The sequence below is a fragment of the Psammomys obesus genome, unplaced genomic scaffold, assembly GCF_907164565.1.
Source record: "Psammomys obesus unplaced genomic scaffold, mPsaObe1.curated_primary_1811, whole genome shotgun sequence".
NCBI classification, from domain to species: Eukaryota; Metazoa; Chordata; class Mammalia; order Rodentia; family Muridae; genus Psammomys; species Psammomys obesus.
Window position 1 is genome coordinate 10,282,874 of NW_026585894.1, and position 18,941 is coordinate 10,301,814.

An 18,941-nucleotide genomic window follows, 5' to 3' on the forward strand; every position below is an offset into this window, starting at 1 on the left:
GATCTTTCCATCTTCTGATATCGTCTTCAATTTCTTTCTTCAGAGACTTGAATTTTTTTTTTTCTCAAACAGGTCTTTCACTTGCTTGGTTAGAGGCACACCAAGGTACTTTATGTTATTAGTGGCTATTGTGAAAGATGTTGTTTCCCTAATTTCTTTCTTGGCCCTTTTGTTTTTGGTATACAGGAGGGCTTCTGATTTTTTTTTAGTTAATTTTATATCTAGCTACTTTGCTGAAGGTGTTTATCAGCTGAAGGAGTTCTCTGGTTGAATTTTTGGGGTCGCTCATGTAGACTATCATATGATCCACAAATAGTGAAACTTTGACCTCTTCCGTTCCAATTACAGAAATTATGGTAGTTTTACACAGTGGAATACTACTCAGCAATTAAAAACAGGGAAATCATGAAATTTGCAGGCAAATAGTTGGACCTTGAAAAAATCATCCTAAGTGAGGTATCCCAAAAGCAGAAAGACACACATGGTATATACTCACTTATATAGACCTATAAGATAAGATAAACATAATGAAATCTATAAACCTAAAGAAGATTAACAAGAAAGAGGACCTGGGGTAAGGTGATCAATCCTCACTTAGAAAGACAAATGGGGTGGACATTGGATGTAGGAGAAAAGAAGCAACAGGACAGGAGCCTACCACAAAGGGCCTCTGAAAGACTCTACCTAGCAGTGTATCAAAGCAGATACTGAGACTCATAACCAAACCTTCAGCAGAGTACAGGAAAACATAAGAAAGAAGAGAGAGTTAATATGACCTGGAGAGGACAGGATCTCCACAAGAGCCAAATATATGTGGGCACATGGGTCTTTTAAGAGACTGTTTCTCTAACCAAGGATCATTAATGGATGTAACCTAGAACCTCTGCTCGGATGTAGACCATGGTAGTTAAGTATCCCAGGGGAACAGGGATTATTTCTGACATGAACTCAATGGCAGGCCCTTTGACACACACCTCCCCACCTTCCAAGGAAGGCGCAGCCCTGCTAGGCCACAGAGGAGGACTTTGCAGCCAGTCCTGAAGATACCTGATAAAACCGGGTCAGATGAAAGGGAAGGAGGTCCTCCCCTATCAGTGGACTTAGAAAGGGCAGGAAGGAGATGAGAGAGGGAGGGTGGGATTGTGAGGGAATGAGGGAGGATACAGCTGGGATACAAGTTAATATATTGTAACTAATATTAAAAAAATAATAAAAAAGAATTTGTTCAAGACAGAAAAAAAACAGTGAATAGAAACTTTGCTACTTCACCAATTCTTATCAGACATTAAGCTGATATTTTGCAATTTTAAAACTCTATTCTAAATTTCACATTGCATCAAGCAAGCTTCAGAGGATATTTCCACAATAGAGGACAAATTTAACCCTAGATTAATATGATCCTGTATGAAAAAATTAAAAACAAGCTTCAAAAGAAACAACACTATTCAAGTAAATTAAAAGTATCACAATCAATTGGCAAGTTTAATGAATACAACTGATAGTTCCCTAAAAAAGAAAATTGCCCTCAATTTATACCTGATATTCCCACCCCGAACTTCTTAATGTTTTCCCCTGTGCATTTTAAATTTATCTAGAGCCCTAAATCAAGCACTCCAATATCTTGCAATAAACTATTTAGCTAGGATCCACTGACAAAATGACAGTTAGATGGTATATGTAATTGATGGTAATGACAACTAAATATAAAATAGATTACAAGTAGATCAACCAACAACTGATTAATAGATAGGTAGATAGATAGATAGATAGATAGATAGATAGATAGATAGATAGATAGATAGATAGAGGATAAATAGACTGTACTGCTTCTTTCTCTGACAAAAAGATGAGTATGTATATTCACAAAATATAGATAATAAGTAACTATACATTTTAAATAAATACGTAGTCTTTAGTTGAAATGGTTAGTATTTTTAAATTCTTAGTAGGTATAAAAGTATATTATAACTACTTCAACTTGTTTTATAGAAAATAAAATGTGAATAATTCTTCAATAAACAAAAGATTAAATGAATAATGAAAAACCTGATCACTAGGAAAATTCCAAGTAAATATGGCTTCATTGACAAATTCTTTGCAAACTTTTAAGTAAAATTAACAACTCTCATACATACAATTTCCAAAATATGTTAGAAGCAAAAGCTTAACCTGATTCTAAATCCAAAAATATCACAAATAATGAAATGATTGTTATGCATATCCAAGCAGAAACCCTTAACAAAACACTTTCTAATAAATCCAGCAAGATAAGAAAATGAGTAAGCCCATACTTTGGGGATTGTAAAGTTGTTTCATCTATGACAATTCATTAATAGGATATGATATATTAGCAAAATAAATATCTCTAACCATAGGAACATCCTCATATCAGTAGTTCTCAATCAGTCATGACCCCTTTGGGTCTTTTTACTGTCTTTTCACAGGGATCACATATTATATATCCTGCTTAACACATATTTATATTATGTTTCGTAACAGTAGCAAATTACACTGATGAAAATAATTTTATGGGTTGCAGCATTAAGGTTAAGAACCTCTGTCAGATACAGAGAAAGGGTTTTATGAAAGCTAACAAGTCTTCATGGCAAAACAACCTAGAGCAGATACTAGGAGAGATTCTCTCAATCTATAAAGACTGTGTACAGAACATGCATAATGATGAAAGGTTTTCAGTTCTCTGCATCCACATAAAAAGCCAGCTGCAGTGGCATCGACTTGTGAGTCCAGTGCAGGGGAAACAGGGATAAATAGACCTCTAGGATTTGATTGCCAGCCAGCCTTGTCTATTCAACAAATTCAGGTCATTGAGAGAAACAGTCTAAAAAACATTAAAATGAATGCTACGTGAAGAATGATATCCAAGGTTGACATCTGGCTTCCATAAACATACACATATAAATACATCCTCATGTATGATGAACATATATTTTGCATCATAAAGAACATTATGAGCATCATCTTAAGCTAAGGAATCAAAACACAAAATGGAAAATATTGCATCCCCTGTGGCTTGTCAAAGCAGTCCCACCAGGGGAAAGTGATCTAAAAGCTAGCAAATGAGTCCATGTCCAATGCAATCTCCACTTCCCTTACTAGAGGACCCACATGAAACCTAAGCTGCCCATCTGGAACATTTTTGTAGGGTGTCTAGGTCCAGTTCATGCATGGTCCTTGGTTGGTACTTCAGTCTCAGAAAACCCATTTGGACCCTGGTTAGTTGGCTCTGTTAGTCTTTTTGTGGAACTTCTGTCACTTCCAGGTCCTTATCTCTTTCCTCCCCTAACAGGAGAGGAAACTGAGGCCTTGTTTGGCCTCAGTGGGAAAAGATGTACCTAGTACTGATGAGACATAATGTGCCAGGGCAGGCTGGTTCCCATTGAGGATGTCCCCATTCTGAAAGAAGAAGGAGAAAGGAGAGTGAGGGAAGGGGTATGGGGAGGAGACTGGGAGGAGGGGGGGTCAGCTGGGATCAGGATGTAAAGTGAATAAATAACTAAATGTTTAAAATGTTTTAAAAATGAAAAAAAAAATGGCAGCAACACTGAAACATCTTTGCTTCTGGAATGCTATATATTGTTGGGATTGGTTTAATATTCCTACAGAAATTGCAGAGATAACTAAGCAGAAGGAAGCTATGCATAATTTTAAATTTCTACAATTTTTAAATTTGATGGCCTATATATAACTTATTTCACAAGTGAATCCACAGAATCAATGTAAAAAACAGACTCCATGACAGGCTCTCTGATCACTTCCCCCTGGGGGTTGCAGCCTTGCCAGGCCACAGAGGAAGACAATGCAACAAAACTTGATGAGACCTGATAGGCTAGTGTCAAATAGAATGAGAAGAGGATCTCATCTATCGGTGGACTAAAGGAGAGGCATAGGAGAAGAGGGAGAGAGGATGGGATTGATGAGGGAGGGGACACAGCAGGAATTCAATGTAAATGATAATAATAAAAAATTTAAAAAATAAAAAATATAAAAACACCTAAATAGTAAGTTCTCTTAGTGAAGCATATTCACTGCCTCCATAAAGAACAGAAAGGTAGCGATAAAAAAAACTATGTGAAATTTTATTAATATCTTCACTTATATGTGTTATTTTAATCAAATTTTAAAAAGTACTACAGAGTAGAAGGAAAGGGAAGTAAGACAGAGTAGTTGAGGGGTGTGAATATGATAAAACACCTTTGTATAATCAGCACATTTTAATCTAATACTTAAAGGTAAAAAAATATTAATCTGCACTTAATCACCACATCTAATTTTAGAAATAGTCTTGGAAGCTACTTATCAGATGTCTTTAATGTGATTTTTTTCAGAGTGAGAAACTGAACATTTCCATAGAAAGCATAAATTTCCATAGGAAAAAAAATTATTTTTATGTGAATGGGTGTTCTGCCTGTATGTATATCTGTCCACCATAAGCATGTCTTATTCCCAAGGAGGTCAAAAGAAGGTGTAGGATCTCTTATAAGTGGAGTTACAGACGTTTGTGAGTTGCTGCATAGGTGATGGGTGTCAAACTAATGTCCTCTGGAGTAGTAGCTAATGATTTCTCTTAAGCGCTGGATCATCTCTACACTCCACCCAAAAACCTGTTTCTTAATATGTTGGTGACTGTGCAAATATCTGAGGTAGTTCAATAAGCTCTCAGAATTCTTGGTGTTCAATCGTTGAGTTATATGCCCTAAGCTAGAGACTCAGATTCTCTTTCCAATATCAAAACTACAAAGCCTTTCTCTGATTTGCCTACAATTAACCATAAAAGGACTGAGGCTGTATCAAAAAAATAATAATCCAATTGTGATTGGTATTTTCATATGATCTAGCACTAAATAATGTCCAGAATACATTAACTTCTAAATTTTGATAGGCAGTGTTTCTTTTATTGAGATGCTTAGAAGTTTAAAAAGCACCCACACAAAGTCACTTCAGTATTTTGCCAGTGTGGTTCTAATATAACAATTACATTTAATCCAATGTAATATTTGAGTTGTGAAAAACCTTAGTTCATTTTACTTCAGTTTTCTCATTTTGCTTATTTTATAGCCAAGGCAAGGGAAATGACTTCTAGCAATCACAGTATTAATGAAAAATGACCAGTAAAAACAAGGTCTCCTTCCCATACCCCATCAACCTTTATCCCTTGATGTCTCTACTACACCATTCAATTTCATTTGGAGTTTTATAGTAGAAAAATAGAGTTGAAGTTTCTGAAGAAGGCACACTCGAGTATTTAAGTCATTTCAACCATTTAATCCTGAGAATAAAAATGTGCCATTTTATTTTATAGCTAATTGACAAAACACATATTGTGTTTGTTTGTTTATTCATTTGTTTGTTTCCTTGCTTGCTTGCTTGACAACAGAGTCCTGGCTATCCTGGAACTCACTATGTAGACCAGTCTGGTCTAGAATTCATAAAGATCCACCTGAATCTGCCTCCTTAATCCTAGGATAAGGCCATCATGCCTGTGTTCAAAACACATATTTTAATGTATAATGTTGACATATTTGTGAACAGTATTCCTCAATTATATCCCTGAAGAAAAAAGTGAAAATAACATGCATAATACTGAATGTCATACAAAGCATATGAAAAACTTGTGAATATTTTAATTGAAAAATTATACAGTATATTTGATCCTGTTTTCCCCTTCCTCCCAGACCCTTTCCATGTCCTTACTCGTCCAATTTTATGTTCTTTCTTTATCTCATTAATGCAAACAAAAACAGCCAAAAAGAAACAAAGAAACACACATAAAAAAACCCACAAAACACAAAATAGAAATCAAAGTAAATCAAAGTAAACCAAAAAAACCATCAATGTTAACAAAAAATGCCAAAACAAAGCAAAATGAGAATAAAAGTGTACAAAAATATCATTGAATTCATATTGTGCTGCCACCTTCTCCTGGTCCTGGAGCTTGCCCTAGAGAGTGCTTAATATGCCCAGTGAGACTCCATTGGTGAAAACTGACTTTTTACCCCCTTTGACAGAGGTTATCAGTAGCAGATAACTTCTTTGTTAAGGGTAAGAGCCCATATCTATTTTGTCCTCTCAGTCTGGGACTCAATCTGGATTGAACCTGTGCAGATGCTGTGTGTACTGACACAGACTCTGTCAATTCATATGTGAATTTATCATGTTACAGCTGGAAGTCACTGTTTCCTTGGAATGAACCTCCGGCTCCTAGAGTCTTTCCACCTTCTATTCCACAAAGATTCCTGAGCCTTCAATGGAGGTGTTTAATGATTTTTATCCCACTAAAGATTGAGCGTTTCAAAGTGAGTCACTCTCTGCACATCTAATTTGGGCTACTGGTGTTAGATTATATCTACTGAAAGAAGAAGCTTCTCTGATGAGGGCTGAGTGATGCTTAAATCAACAAGCAGAGCAGAATGTTACTGGAGTAATTTTATTGCTATATTCCGTTAGCAAAATAATAGTATTGAGTTTTACTTAAAGGCCATTTATTCTCAGGTTCTTGGACATTTAAACAGCATCAGATATGAGTGCCATCTCATGGAGTAGGCCTTAAACACAGTAAGAATGCTGTTGCCTATTCTAATGACATTTTGTGCCACTATTTTGCCAGAAAATCTTGTTGGCAGGGCACTGTTGTAGGTGTTGGGTTTTGTGGCTGGTAGATGTTAGTTATTTCTATATTTCCAATCATGATTTAAAAGCAGTAGATAACCTCCATAAAACTGTGGCAAACATCCGCTTCCTTTCATCCTATGAAACTGCTCTCTACATGGAAACATAAAAGAAAACTAAAAGAAGTAAAGCTAAACTAAAAACATGTAGTATCTGATGCTTTAGATGGATGACAAGTGTAAAATTAATCACTAAGAATTGGAGGATCCAAGAGGGCAGCAACCAGTGAGCACTGTATCTGAAGGTTACAGGATCCGAAACTCTGAAATTGGTGAGTGGAGAGGCAGCTGAAGCCGGAATATCAACATTGAGACTTCCTGGGCAAGATGGGACAACACATGAGCTGAGATCTTTTAGATCCAGGTCACCCTCAGGCATCTCAGGGAACTGAGAGTGGAGAATATTCAACTACTCTGCACTTCCCCTTGACTAGCTTCTATCCTCCTTCCTCAGCAAGGGCGGTCCTTAGTGCCAAGCTGCTCCAATCCCAGTTCAGTAACTGAGAGAGCAGAGGCAGGCTGCAGCAGGCAGCTGTACGGGCCTCTCAGATCCAGGGGCAGCTATATAGGCTTCCCAGGGCCTCCCAGTGGGCATCTGTACCAGCCTCCCAGTTTTGTGGTTGGGTCCCTCTAAGCTACCAGACAGACATTGGATCCCTCCCACCAAACAACAAATATGGGCAACACAGGCATTCTTTGGAGAGCATTCTCAACATTCAAGCCCTGCTTGTGTGGGTCTACCAGTGGAGTCTAGGAAAACAATTCCTGGAGTCCAGACAGAGCTGAATACCAAAAGGACAGTATGACAAGCCTGTAGTCACTGAGGTATTCAAGGAAGCTACACAGGCACATTTTGCCCACAAACAGAGCCAGTAACCACACTCCCTCCTGTGCTTAAGCCACACATTCCAGGCATCCACAGGCTCTAGCACCCTGTCCTTCAGGACAGACTTCCATGCAAAAGCCCACGCTTACTCACCAGCACTTGTGCACCCGCACCTATGACCTTCCTCCCTTAGCTACATCTGAAACATCAAACACACACTCTCAAACAGGTGGACCTCTCTCATCTTTCAGAAGAATACTCAAGACACCCGAGACAGATGGACCTAGTCTGAAGCACAGATTCCAGGAACAAACAGCAAAATGTAAGGACAAGCAGATTGCTAGAGGTCAGCATAAGAGCACATCCAAAAAAAAAAAAAAAAATCAGGACATCATGGTTTCACCAGCAACCCCCAGAATCAATGGATATTTTAATTCATCAGAAACACAGGAAAATGATTTTAAAGCTATGCTGATCCAGTTATTAGAGGCACATAAAGAGGAAATTAAAAATCTCTAAGAAATAGCTATACAAATGTAGACAAATAAAGAGGAAGCTAACAAAGCTCTCAAAGAAATACAGACAAATACAGCCAAACAAATAGAGGCATGGGGAGAGGCACAAGGAGAGGCATATAGAGAGAAAATGAACAAAGCTATCAAAGAAATACAGGCAACTAAAGCCAAATAAATAGAGGCACAGTTAGAGGCAAAAATTGTGGCATATAGAGCAGAAATGAACAAAAACATACAGGCCATCATGGAAAGAGAGAAATCCTCATTCAAATAGATGAAGGAAATGGTGTAAGACATGAAAAAAGAATTAGAATCAATAAAGAAAACACAAACGGAGAAATCCCTGGAGCTGCAGAACTTAGAGAAAAGATCAGGAACTACAAAGGTAAGCATCACCAACAGAATACAAGAGATGGAAGACAGAATCTCAATCACTGAAGATATAATTGAAGAAATTGATATATCTTTCAAAGAAAAAGTAAAATTGGAAAACTTCCACACAAAACATCCAAGAAATCAAGGATATTATGAAAAGATGAAATCTAATATTAATAGGAATAGAAAAAAAAGAAGATTCCAGGCTCCAAAGTCCAGAAAATATTTCCAAGAAAATCATAGAAAAAAATTTTCCCAACTTAAGGAGATGTCCATAAACATACAAGAGGCCTACAGAACACCAAATAGACAAGATCAGAACAGAAACTACTCATGTCATATAATAGTCAAAACACTAAATCTACAGAACAAAGAAAAATATCGTAAAAGCAACGAGGGTAAAAGGCCAAGTAACATATAAAGATATACCTATCAGAAGCACACCAGACTTCTCAAAAGAAACTATGAAAGCCAGAAGGGCCTGCCAGAGGTCATGCAGACTCTAAGGGAACATAGATATCAACCCACACTACTATACCCAGAAAAGTTTTCAAGCAAAATATATGGAGAAAACAAAATATTTCATGACAAAAACTAAACTTAAACAATATCTACACAGCAAACCAGCCCTACAGAAGATACTGGAAGGAAAACTCTAATCCAAAGAAAACAACTACACCCAAGAAAACACAGGATATAGAAAACTTTTATAACAAAAAAAAGAAAGAAAAAAAGAAAACAAGCATTGAAACACAGTAACACCACCAACTCCACAAAAGAAAAAGAACTAACAACCGCTCACTATTATCTATCAAGATCAATGGACTCAACTCTCCAATAAAAAGACACAGACTAACAGAATGGTTGAGGAAAAAGAATCCAACATTCTGCCTCATCCAAGAAACACACCTCTGCAACAAAGATAAACACTACCTCAGAGTTAAGGGCTGGAAAAAATGTTTTTCAAACAAATGGACAGAGAAAACAAGCTGAGGTAGCTATCCTAATATCTAATAAAATAGACTTTCAAACAAAATTAATCAAAAAAGATAAGGAAGGAAATTTCATTCTCATTATAGGAAAATCCCACCAGGATGACATCACCATTCTGAATATGTATGCCTCAAATGCAAGTGCACCTGCATTTGTAAATTAAACATTATTAAAGCTTAAATCACATATAGATCTCAACACTTTAATAGTGGGAAACTTCAACATTCCACTCTCACCAAGGGACAGATCATCTAGACAGAAGCTAAAGAGGGAAATAATGGCACATAGAGAGGTCCTAAATCAAATGACCCTAATAGATGTCTATAGAAATTTTCACCCAAATTCAAAAGAGTATACCTTCTTTTCAACACCTCATGGAACCTTCTCCAAAACTGAGCATATAGTTGGTCACAAAGCAAACCTCAACTGATACAGTCACCAACCTGGCAGGCCTTTACTGCAGCCACTTCTGTTGTCTCAGTCACTGAGCACAGAGGCTCTTGCTTGAGGCAACCAGTGCCACCTCCTCACGGGTGACCATGATCCAAACTGTCTCAGCTCACAGGTTTTCCCTTCTCGCCCAGGAAGCTTCAATGTCTATGTTCTGCTTTCAGCTGCCCCTCCACTCACCAATTTTAGAGTTTCGGATCCTGTGCACCTAATATAAAGTGTGCACTTCTCGCCACCTTCTTGAACTCTTCCCCTGCCTGCATTTCTTTGAGAGCTTTGTTTCTTCTTTATATGCCTCTAATAACTGAATAAGCATAGATTTGTGATCATTTCCCTGTGCTTCCGAAGCTCAATCCTCACTCAGAAAGCAAATGGTATAAACATCAGAAGCAGGAGAAAATAGGGAAGAAGAGAGGAGTCTACCACAGAGGGCCTCTGAAAGACTCTACCCAGCAGGGTATCAAAGCAGATGCTGAATCTCAGCCAAACTTCGGGCAGAGTGCTGAGAAGGAGACAGAAAGACCTGGAGGAGACAGGAGCTCCACACGGAGACCAGCAGAACTAAAATATCTGGGCTCATGGGTCTTTGCATAGACCGATACTCTAACCAAGGACCATGCATGGAGATAACCTACATCACTTGCTCAGATGTAGCCCATGGCAGGTCAGTGTCCAAGTGGCTTCCCTAGTAAGGGGAGAAGAGGCTGTCTCTGACAAACACTCAGTGGCTGCCTCTTTGTTTAACTTCCCTGGGGGAAATGCAGCTGTACCAAGCCAAAGAGGAAGACAATACAACCAGTCTTAAAGAGACCTGATAGGCTAGGCTCAGATGGAAGGAGAGGAGGACCTCCCCTATCAGTAGACTGAGGGAAGGCATAGGAGGAGAAGAGGGAGGGAGAGGAGAGCGTGGGATTGAGAGGGAAAGAGGGAAGGAGCTACAGCTAGGATACAAAGTGAATAAATATTATTAAAATTTAATTGGTTATATACTCAATAAACCAATTAGTTTACAAAACTATTTTGTGATCTTAAAGAAGTACATGTTGAAATGTAATATCTATAATACAAGATATTTACTTCCATTTCACTTAGTGCTGAATTTTCATACCCAAGATTTCTTACTGAATAAATGAGGATGAAATTATCAAAACTAAAAGTAATGTAATGAATTAAAGTAATTAATTATCATTAAGTGCTTGACACAGTACCTGATATTCAGTACAGGCTAGTTTTTATTATGAGAAGAATCATTATTTATTTTAATTATTAAAATTATCATTTAGCTCACACTCAGGCATTAAACTCAATGACACAGTTTTAAAGGCATGCATAAACTAAACATGTTCAGTAGAAGGAGAGTAGTAAGTTTAAAGTACAACCTTGAAATCACATCAAATAAAGATCTTTCATGGAGACCGAATATTTCACAAGTAGAAAACATAACTTGGAGTACTACAGGTACTGTCACTGCATATCAGAATGGCTGTCATGTAGAAAAAGAGGCAGATTTGTTCTACAAACTACAAAGTTTGTAGTTCTAGAAACTACAAAGAAACAAGATCTGCTTTCATAAAAATAGAATCTGTTCAAATGAACAGAACTATCTACAGACGGAGGGGGCTGCCTTCAGAAGTATAGTTCAGACAATAGTTGGATGTTGGCTTTGCATGGATTTTGAATTCAGATTTTATGAATCAGATGGTTCAGTAGGACTGAAGGACAGCTAACAATAAGTTCTTTCTAAGCACTTTTTGGTAGTCTGGATGGCTCCATAATACACAACGTTGAAATTGTCTGATGGAAATATGCTGCGATCATCACAATATTAGTACTCTAGAGTGTAATGTTATGAATAACCAGTTTAACCTAAAGGCTAAATTAAGGCTGCACAACATCATACAAGAGAAATAACAGATCATAAATATATGAAAATGGGTTCTTCCTGAGAGAACAGTGCATAAACTTTTTTCCTTAAAGATACTGAACAAAAACAGATTATTTCAGCAAAGGGCAGTTGTAATTTGATATTTATAGTACCTGAAGTTTTTAAAGACTTCACATATACATTTAATTAAAGGTAAATATTTAAATTGAAAAATGAGTTACACATTTGGCTGGCATTGTACAATGATGCTCAGTGACAGAGCTACTACATTTTATAAAGAAGAAAAGTCATCATTAGAGTTTTCTACTAACCATATTGTTAAAACTCTAGAGCTATTCAGAACAATGGAGCAGTTGCACAAAAAAAGAACACCTGGGCTTAGGGTGAAGATGGCCTAGATCTTGTTTTGAGCTATGCATACTAGGTACATGACATCAGATACACTTTCTGTGTCTCAGCGTTCAGTTCTCTCCAGTTAGAAGCTTGTATTCATGATTCAATCCATGTAAATGGACAAAAACCCAATATTCACTGAGCCTCAAGAACATTATAGTGTTTCAGAAAACAAAAACAGCAGAAGAGTGCTGCTACACAACTATATACAAGTATGCAAAAGTAATATCTTTAAGACTATTTGAATTCCTTCACTAAATATTGTTATTAATAAATTTATATACTGTTTCCCACTGAAGAACATGTTGTTCTTTGCGGCATCTTTAATCACGGTACCCTGCAAGCTTTCTCAAATTCCAGAGAAGAAAACCCCTTTACAAATGGTTTCTATAACAAAAGAATAGACGAAGAAATTTAGGAGGGTGCAAACAAGCAAACAAAATCCATTGTTCTAACCACAAATTATCAATGAGAGGTACAACCATTACAATTTGATTTAAGGGATGAGAACTGCAGATACTGCATACTACTATGTACAAAAAGTAATTTATTACAGCAAAGATTTTAACTGAAATTTGAATTTTTAAATTTGAATTTTTAATTAAAATTTTAACTGAAATTTTAATCTGAAATTTCTTTGATCTGTGTTGTAAATTTTGATTCTTGCTGATTCTTTCCTTGCATCCTCTGCAATGTTTGTGCCTTATATTCCATATTTTGCCAATTTTCCATGGTAGCCACTGTATTCAAATGAAAATATTACAAAATGTTCACTACAAATTTTCTTACTTTCAGTCTTTGAAATTGGAGTAAAATACACTATGCATATTTGGTGGATATTTACAACAGCATTTAGAGAATTTGGCAGGCTGTAACACTCTCAATAACAGCACTGAAAAAATATTCTTAAAATTATACCTCTTCCTCTTTAATGCCAGGTCAAATTTTTATAGGCCCTCCTCCAGGATCTCTGCTTCTTTCCATTATATGAGGTGGGTGACAATGTTGTGAACAATTGCTAACATAGGACATAAATAAAATGGCTTGAATCTTCTATAAGAAGAAAGGCCATGAAACCAGGAATCTTTATTTATCAATCTTCATGTGTTCAATAAACAGTAGCCAAAAGTTCTGAATCATTTAGCTACAGCTCCAAGTCATTTACTTCTTGCATTATTTCTAGCTCACTGTAGTTTGAAGGAGCACAAGGACAAGAGATAAAACCCTCAACTAATTTCTCTCTATAGCAGTTATAATTTTAAACATCTCCAATCACATTCTAGTATCTTAAACTCTTTCAGTACCAGCCATTATTGGATGAATATATTGAAAATATGACGCTAAATTGACAATTAAAAGACACCAACCACAGTTATATGGTTCAAAGCTAAAACCTTAGTTTCTCAGATTCATATTCAACTTTCTGTTACTGCCTTCCCTGTCAAGCTGATAACCATCCAAATTGGCAATAAAACAAACAAAGCATTTGCACTTTCTAGAACTTTAACAAAGCTGTTACAATCCATCAGCTCACTGATATTCATAGCAAGAGTCAGTGAGTTGGTGAAGCAAAGATTATCGTTCTTATTTACTATGAGGCTAATGTGCATTTGTACTTCCATGGGGTAGTAAACAAAAGAACCAGACCTTGCTTCCCATTCTAATATTTTGTCCTATGATATTGTCATATCATTAAATCAGCACTTGGGGGTTCATAGGTACAGAACATTGAGAGGAATAAATGACATAAAACATATGGAGATTTTGTACATATGCCTCAATTTTTGAGAGGTCACATTCTAAGCATCCTGAAATATTGTTCACTATTGTACCTATATTCAGTGAGAATACAGGTATTGTGCCTGTGTTCAGTGGCTAGACCTGCATGGCACAAAATAAATGTTCAATCAGTATTTATAAAATATATGAATAAAGTAGTTAATGAGAGATTAAAGTGCTTACAGCAGTGTTATTTTTTAAGATATTCTTTTTGTTATTATTATTTCCTTTCCATCCTGATCATAGGCACCTCTCTTCTCTCCTCCTGGTCCCACCCTTGCTTTGTCTTCCTCCTATGCCCTGTCCGCAACTCCTCAGAAAAGGGGACCCCACCATCACCAACCAAATCCAGTACATCAAGTTGCATAAAGACCAAGTACATCCTCATCCACTGAGGTTGTGCAACACAGCAGCCCCAGAAGGAAATGATCAAAAACCAGGCAACAAAGTCCATATCAGAGACAACTCCTGCTCCCACATGAGGATTAAAATGCCCAATCGACAACATATATGTAGAAGGCCTAGGTCCAGTCCGTGCGTGGTTCTTGATTGGTGTTTCAGTCTCCCTATGTCCCCCTGGGCCCTTGTTAGTTGGCTCTGTTGTTCTTCTTTTAGACATCTTGTCCCCTCCAGGTCCTTCTACCCTTCACCCTTCTTTTCCACAAGGCTACCTGAGTTCCAAAAAAATGGTTGGCTGTGAGTCTCATTATCTGTTTCAATCTGCTAATGGGTGGAGCCTCTAGGAAAACAACTATGCTTGGTCCCCATCATTAATAGTGTCATTGGTTGGCTCTTCAAGATATTCTTAAAAGTGCTAGGCAGTCGCCCCTGTCCCAGACATACTGCCCACTGATTTCTGTTCTTTCTCCCAGTCCTCCCCTGCACCAGTCTCCTCACTCTTGATCTTCATCATATTCCTCTCTCTATCCCATCCCCTACCCAGTTCTCTCCATCCATCTACCTTACCTCCAATGCCTATTTTATTTCCCCTTCTGAGTGACATTCTTTATTACTTAGATTCTTTGGGCTGTGGATTTTAGCATAGTTATCTGTGCTTTATGGCTAATATAAATTTGTGAGTACATACCATGTGTGTCTTTCTGGGTCTGGGTTACCTCACTCAGATGATATTTTCTACTTTTATCCACTTGCCTGCAAAATTCATGATTTTTTTTGTTTTTAATAGCTCAGTAGTGTTCCATTGTGTAAATGTATTACATTTTCTTTACCCATTTTTCAGGTGAGATACATCTAGATTGCTTCCAGTTTCTGGTTATTATGAATAAAGCTTCAATGAACATAGTTGAGTAAATGTCCTTGTGGTACAATAGAGCATCTTTTGGCTATACGACCAGGAGTGGTATAGCTGGAGATGACCCTGAGACTCTTAGCAGTGGGGAATAAGTACCCTGAAGTTACCATCTCCTGTGGGACTTCATGTGGAAGGAGGGGCACAACAACCCACCCATAAAACTTTTGTTCCAAAATATGTCCTGCCTACAAGAAGTATAAGGATAAAAAAAGGAACAGAAATTGAGGGAATGTCTAACCAATGACTGGCCCAAAGGGAAACCCACTCTATGGGAAAAAGTCAATCCCTGAATTTTTTTTATTAATTACACTATATTCACTTTGCATCCCCTCCATAAGCCCCTCCCTCCTTCCCTCCTGATCCCACCCTCCCTCCCCCTTCTTCACGCATGCCCCTCCCCTAGTCCGTTGATAGGGGAGGTCCTCTTCTCCTTCCTTCTGTTCTCAGTCTATCAGATCATAACAGGAGTGGCTTCATTGTCATCTTCTGTGACCTGGTAAGGCTGCTCCCTCCTCAGGGGGAGGTAATCAAAGAGCAAGCCAATCAGATTATGTCAGAGGCAGTCCCTCTTCCCATTACTATGTAACCCACTTGGACACTACACTGCCATGGACTACATCTGTGCAGGGGTTCTAGGTTATCTCCATGCATGGTACTTGGTTGTAGTACGAGTCTCTGTGTTCCCTGTGTTCAAATTTTCTGGTTCTGTTGCTCTCCTTGTGGGGTTCCTGTCCTCTCCAGATCTTACTATTTCCCACTTCTTACATAAGATTCCCTGCACTTTGCCCAACAGTTGGCCATAAGTTTCAGGGTCTGCTTTGATAGTCTGCAGGACAGAGCCTTTCAGGGGCCCTCTGTGGCAGGTTCCTAGGTTGTTTCCTGTTTTCTTCTTCTTTTGATGTCTATCCTCTTTGCCTTTTGGGATGGGTTTTGAGTGTTTTATTCAGGGTCCTCTCTCTTGCTTAGTATGTTTAGATGTACAGGTTTTAGTACGTTTATCCTATGTTATATGTCTATACGAGTGAGTATATACCATGTGTGTCTTTCTGCTTCTGGGACAGCTCACTCAGGATGATCCTTTCTAGGTCTCACCATTTATCTGCAAATTTTATGATTACCTTATTTTTCATTGCTGAGTAATACTCCATTGTGTAGATGTACCACCATTTCTGTGTCCATTCTTCAGTTGAGGGGCATCTGGGCTGTTTCCACCTTCTGGCTATTACAAATAAAGCAGCTACAAACATGGTTGAGCAAATGTTCTTACTGTGTACTTGAGCCTCTTTTGGATATATGCCTAGGAATGGTATAGCTGGATCTTGAGGAAATGCTATTCCTAGTTGTCTTAGAAAGCGCCAGATTGATTTCCAGAGTGGTTGTACAAGTTTACATTCCAACCAGCAGTGGAGGAGGGTTCCCCTTTCTCCAAAACCTCTCCAGCATGTGTTGTCACTCAAGTTTTTCATCTTGGCCATTCTGATGGGTGTAAGGTGAAATCTCAGGGTCGTTTTGATTTGCATTTCCCTAATGGCTAATGAAGTTGAGCATTTCTTTAAGTGTTTCTCTGCCATTCGATATTCCTCTACAGAGAGCTCTCTGTTTAGCTCTCTTCCCCATTTTTTAAGTGGATTACTTGGTTTGCTGTTTTTCAGCTTCTTTAGTTCTTTATATATACTCGATATTAGACCTCTGTCAGATAAAGGGTTGGTGAAGATTCTTTCCCAATCTGTAGGCAGTCGTTTTGTTTTGATGATGGTGTCCTTTGCTTTACAGAAGCTTTTCAGTTTCATGAGTTCCCAAACTTATAACAATGAAAGCAGTTCTACTCTTGTAGGACAAGTTTTTGTTTGTTTGTTTGTTTGTTTTTATCTTGGTCACCATTACTATATATGACAGAGCTATCCCTATGAGTTAAAGTCATAAAATACTGTTATGAGGAAACATTTGTCAGGAATCAATTCTTTTTATGAATTGACTTATTTAAGATATTTTTTGCAGTAATGGGAATCTGACAACATAGAACACAAACTGAGTATTGCTTAAATGAAGATAAATTATTTTTAAAAAGACATAAATGGAATTCAGGAATTGTAGTCTTTTATTTCTTCATTTGGAGCAAGATAGTGAGGTGAAAAGGAGGCACAGTAATTCTTTTGAAAGTAATTTGAATAAGAAATAAGTAGCTTAATGATGATAATGATCCATCATAAACAGCAATTCTTAGTTTTCTACATATTTATAAACATCTTCCCATTATACTTACAGAGAAATGATTACATTAAAAATATTATTTAACATTAAATGAAATTGCTACATAAGTCTGCTTTTGTTATACAATTTATAACAACAATTCAGTCATTTTCTTTGACTGCACTATCAATCTTTCACTACTCACCAAGAAACCAAACAAGGAAAAGATTGTTTTCCCAATACGTTATATTGCAAAATCCTTTTGTTTAGATTGAAAATAATTGTTTCTCATACAATGTATTTTAATTTTTGTTTCCCTCTGCCCAACATTAAAAAATCTTATCTGAGTATTGTTGTCTTTCATAACAGACGCATCATTAAATATAAGAGCACCTGTACAGAGACACAGCTTTGGCAATCTGGAGGAAACCGGAAGAGTAGATAAGATCAGCTTTCCTAACACTGAAGTGCATGTCATAAACAAGCTAAATCAATAATCCTTATTACTCAGAAGAAAGGGAGAAGTACCAGGTTACAGTGAAACAGTCAAAGTTGTTTTACAGACAGCTTTTAAAATGTCTTTTGACCAAAAAAAAAAAAAAATCTGGGCACATGGGTCTTTTCTGAGACTGATTCTCCAACAAAGGACCATGCATGGAGATAATCTAGAACCCTTGCACAGATGTAGCCCATCGCAGCTCAGACTCCAAGTAGGTTCCCTAGTAAAGGGAACAGGGGCTGTCTCTGACATGAACTCAGTAGCTGGCTCTTTGATCACCTCCCCCAGAAAGGGGATCAACCTTTCCAGGCCACAGAGGAAGACAATGCAGCCAGTCTTGAGACTTGATAGGGTAGAGACCCTATCAGAGGACTATGAAAAGGGCATGGGAGTAGAAGAGGGAGGGAGGGTGAGATTGGGAGGGGTTGAGAGAGGGGGTTATAGCTGGAATACAAAATAAATAAATCATAATAAATAATAATAAATAAAATTTTACAAACTTTAAAAAACAAAAAATAATAAAATGTCTTTTGCTTCCTAATGATATCCACAATACCAAAACAAACACATCAGTAGTTGTCTATTCCATCAAAAAAAATGCTAGTAATAAGTCATTTTAAAGAGATTTTGGACATAAAGAAAAATATCAGGATTAATCCTACTCTAGAAATATGTTCCTGAAAATGGGTCTCTTGGAATTGATAACTGCAAACTTTTACATGGTTCAAATAATATATCTACAACTCCCCTCAAAACTCCAGTTTGGAATATTATATTAGACATCACTGTATCAGTTTTATGTAAATATTTTAATGAAAATTTAAAATGTATTTCAAAATTAAATATTTTATTTAACCCTTTATTTAATTTATCTTTACTCAGGCACTTAAAATTGTAACTATCTACAGGATATGTAATTCTTAGGCAAAACTAACATATATATAAAAAAACTCATCTGCACTGGCAATGTTCCATCAAGGGTCAAAGAAAAGGGTTCCTGCATTTGTCAAAGAAACATTATTAAAGGTTAAATCACAC